Genomic DNA, 5,021 nt, shown 5'->3' on the forward strand with positions numbered 1-5,021 from the left:
TCCAAAAATCCAGTACAACACTCTCGAACCAAACACATTGACATTAGACATCACTTCATTCGAGATTTGGTCGAGAAAAGCATGATCTTAATTGAGTTTGTTGGAACGAATAACCAATTAGCTGATATATTCACAAAATCTTTGGATTTCGAGAGATTTTCCAACCTAAGTAAGTCTCTCAGTATGTGTGCATTATAGATAGAACCTAGATGTTGTCAGGAGTGTTGCCAACACCCTGTGACAACACCTTTTCATGCATGTGCATTTTTAGGATCTTAGGCATAATGCATTTCATGCATTCATTTAGTTTTGTGATGTGTTTGATACTTTGTAACCATTGACTGGTTTTCACCCAGGATTCGTTGAAAAAGCATATTTTTTTGTTTAATATGGATTGATTGAACAAGAGTTCTGACTAAGTCACAAAGTAGTGGATGAATGTTCGTGTATTCCATGATCATGTCCCAAGTGAAAAGTGACTTCGCAAATTCAGAAACTCAAATGAATAAGAAAGGTTAAACATTAAAGAGCTCAATCATCAAATTTGATTGAAATTCAGAAGCAAATGGAAAAAGCTACCTAAAGGGGTCCTCTGAAGATCGTTTCCTTTAGTGTGCAGGCTACCACTTCTGTAATAATGAATTTGTTAACAAAATTCTTTGAGAATCCTGAGGTGTTGCTGGGAGATGTTGCCAACATCGTGGATAACACCTCACTTGTCAACATTTATTTGTGCATTTTATTGCATTTTATTTTAATGTCACACTTTGTTTTAGACATAAATAGGTCATGCATTTTTTGAATTGTGAATATCTTTGGTCAAAAGGTTATGACTTCCGAATCAAACAAAAATTTTGATTTTTGCTCTATCTTCTGAATTTTTGAATTTTTGAATGTGATTGGATTGTGTTTCAGTGGTGTTATATTCTGATGTGGAGTTATATTTGGAAATATTTGGTGAAATATTTGGGCCAAAATTATCGGAGGAAATCAAAGGGATTTATTGCCTAATTTAAAGTCGATTTGTTACCGTCTTTTTTAACGTTAGGATCTTTGTTACCGTTGGGGCCTACTCAGATTCCGAGTAAGAATAGGAAAGATTTGGTGCCTTTTAAATTCATGGTCTTATCTGTTTTTGGAAATAAGTTATATCCCTGTTTCGTCTTGCACCTCAATATTCTTACTCTCTGATTCTTGTGCCCTAGTTTTCGGTTCTTGTCCTTCGTTCTCACATATACAAATGGCAGGAAAAGGTTTTGATTCACACGATATCCGTTCTGAGATGGGCTACACTGAAGATGTTGCGGAAGGTGTCACAACACCTATATCACCACACCCCGTGGTTGAACAAGCAATTGTTCCTGTTGCCGATGAACCAGTGCCTTTGGACTCCATCGCTCCAGGAGAGCCAGGCAATGAAATCGATGTCAAAAATCTGCCCGATATGTCTCTGCTGAATAAGGTGTTTCCTACTAAACCCTTAACTCGTAGATCAAAGAGACAAGCAGGTTACAATCCAGATTATACTGCTTCTAAGAGATTTCGTGGGAAGGGTCAACCATCTCGACCTTCTCTTATTGACACCGAATTCTCTTCGGGTGATGCAAGTTCTGATGAAGATTTTAAGTTGGTACATAGAAAAAGGGGAAAGGCGAGTGCCATGGAACCCTCTGTTCCAACCATTCCCGTTCCATTTGAATCTGTAGAAAAATCAAAGGGGAGTTCATCATCTGAGAGTGATTCCACAGAATCAGAAGCCCCTTCATTTGTTGCTGAAGAAGAAAAAGATGCATCTGCATCAATTCCTACTGTTGAGGAACCATCATCTGCTGCTCCTCCGGTTCTATCTGATGATGAGGAGATTTCAATAGCCCAATTCATGGCTAAAATGAAAAAGTCAAAAAGCAAGAAGCCTACATCCACTGCTCCTGCTCCTGTTCTAGAATCTGAAGATGAACCAGATGAGGAGATGATCGCAGAATTCGCTGATAACCGCCCTCAACCTTCAGATAGCTCCAGTTCTGATTCAAGTGAAGATTCAGATGCTGAAAAGGAGTTGGAAGAAGAGTCAGATTCTGATGACTCTGAAGAAGAAGAGGAAGGTGATGAGGAAGGTGTTGCCAACACCCTGGACAACACCTTGGGTGAAGAATATCGGGTAAACTCGTCCTACTCATCCGCTTTCTATTCCAAGGAAATTGCTGACTGTTGGGATAAGTATTCTGATCGTGAGTTCCTTGAGGAACGAAATATTGATGTGGAGAGCTATAAAGCTCAAAATTAGGTAAGATTCTTTGAAGTGAGAAACCTGCTGGCCACCGTCTCTACTGCTGGTCCATATTGCAGGGAAATTGTTCGAGAATTCTACTGTAATTTGACCGAGGCTGTGAAGGACCCGCGGTATGTAAAGTATGGGAAGGTGTATGTGCGAGGACAGATATTTGCCTTCAGTCCTGCTATGATAAATGGATTCCTCCATACTCTTACTTGTGTTGATGCTGCACTACCTTCTATGGATGAGATGACCTCTGTCATTACAGGTGGTCAAGTCTCTGTTTTTACCTCTCACCCGAAGAAGTTGCAGGCTGCCAAGCTCACCTCTTTCTATTCTGTTCTGCACAAGACTGCTGTCAAAACATGGACCCCTTCTGGAAATTCCACTGTTGTTACCAAACATCAGGCTCCAGTCTTGTACGCCATTGGCACAGGGAGCAATTTCAACTATGGCCGACTGGTGTTTGACACAGTCATGGCTTTTGCAGATGGAGCACAACCTACCTTGAAGCTGCCTTATCCATCACTCATCTATTCTATGCTGATGTCTCAAGAAATTGAGAAGGATGATGATGAAGTCCTTATTGAGTCTGGGGAGTTGCTAAAGATTGCACCGGCATTGCTCAAAGGAAATAGGAAGATAGACCTTTCTTGGTCTGAGACTGCTGATTATGCAGGTGTTATGAGAGGTGCTGCCAACACCTCCACTGCTACTGTTGTTTTTGTGCCCCCTTCTACTGCTCACGATGTTGATCCTACATTCATACAAGCTCAATTGGTGCATGCTGAGCAGAAGATTGCACAAGCAAAGGCTGACCTTGCCTACTACGAAGGGTTAAAGGCTCACTATGAGTCTCTGTTAAGTGGAGCTGGCCCTTCTGGACAAAAAAGGGGGAGATTATGAAAAAAGTGAAGCGGGAGAAGAAGAAGCTGAATCTGAAAGCAATCAATTCTAGATTTGCTTTAGATTGTTTTAGTTTGTTTTAAGCCTTAGTTCTTTTATTTTTGCTCTATTCCTAATCAAAACTATTTTTTGTGTTTACTCTGACTTATCTGTCTCTCTGTGATTTCATATGCTTACTGGTTTGGAGTGTTGAAGATAGGTGTTGCCAACACCTACTGACAACACTTCACATTACTCTTAGGGGGAGACTGTGGTTTAATATTCAGGGGGAGTTTTGATTAAGGGGGAGCTGTGATTAAGTTTTTTTTAAATTAAATGTGTTTTGTCCAGAAAGACAAAAAGGGGGAGATTGAAAGGAATATTTTATTCCTTAAAATCTTCTTATTTCAAAAGATTTTATTTATTATCTTTTGTCTTTCTTGGACATGAAGTTATTTATTTCTTTGTTTAACTTGATTTAAAATATGATTAAGTTTATCAAATTATCGCATATCTTTGAGTTGATTCCTTTATTGTGTAGATTTATCTTGATCAAGATCTAGAGTCCTACGCCTACAATGAAACATTCTAAAAAAGGATTCTTGGTCTATTTATTGAAGATATGCGTACACAAAACGTAGAGTGAGACCGAGAGAGAATTACTTAACAAGCTTCATATACTTACGGAGAGAGTATTGAAGACTTTCTGAAGGTTACTTCGGTCGATTGGTTGCTTGAAGTCGTGAAGAACACTTGAAGATCATAGATCAAAGAGTGTTGTGTTTCTACAAGTTTTAGGCTTCAAGATTTTTTTCTCCTGATCTCATTTTTATTTATTCTAGTTAATATAGAATTTTTAGGAGAACTTTTATTTGTTTATTTTCTCACATGTCTTGAGAAAATTGAGTTTTCAAATAATCACTAGTTTTAGGGTTTGTAAAAACTCTTTGAAAGTTTTTCTAGTGAAGTTTTGCCCTGAGGCGCTGCAAGAGTATTTTATACTCTTGCTTAAATCATTCGAGTTCGTTTATTGGTTGCTTGTTTATTTTATTTACGCTTTAAATAAATTCCGCTGCAAATTACTCAAGGTGTTATTGTAGGTGTTGTCAATACCTTGGGACAACACCTCAAACTGTTTATGTGCAACCCATTTTTTCCTTTCATTCTTCACCCTCGTACGCAAGTGACAATAATGTTACAACAAATTCAACTCCTAGATCAAGTCATAGTCATTTGATGATATAATTAACAAATAATGTCTTAGCTAAGTTGATATATAAAATATCCTAACGCATATCATTATGCCAATGGTTAAATAAAACGAAATCAGACAGCAAAGTCAACTATGCCAATGGTTAAATATATCAAACGACCAAGTCAACTGCAAGTATATCATCTCCATGTGTGTATGTGAATGCATAGGCAAAAAATGTTGTGAAGGTTTTATCTAAGATATCAACTCTCAGAAAAATTATTTGTAGTCTGCAATCAAGTCAAGAAGCATTTGCTATCAAGTGGAATCTTGATTTCTATATTTCAGGCGTGGAAGTTAAGCTCTACAATGATGGAGCAATGGACTTTCTAACGGCTAGCTCATATTTGGTATGACACTTTCTTGAAAGTAACTAGTTTTGAATCATACAACAGAAGCCATACCATTAACAGAAACCCGCAAAACATCAGACCAGAAACAGTACTTGTAAAGAGATCATAGGTAAGCATTGTCTATTAATGTAACAAAAGTTGTTATGAACTTCGTTACTCCTGCTTGAACCAACACTAACACTATCGATATCCTGATACTGTGTTCTCCTATATTCATCTGCAGAAGTTAAATTCACTACCGAAAGTTGAAGCTTGAAAT

This window comes from Henckelia pumila, chromosome 4 (assembly GCF_033568475.1).
Source record: "Henckelia pumila isolate YLH828 chromosome 4, ASM3356847v2, whole genome shotgun sequence".
In the NCBI taxonomy this organism is placed as follows: Eukaryota; Viridiplantae; Streptophyta; class Magnoliopsida; order Lamiales; family Gesneriaceae; genus Henckelia; species Henckelia pumila.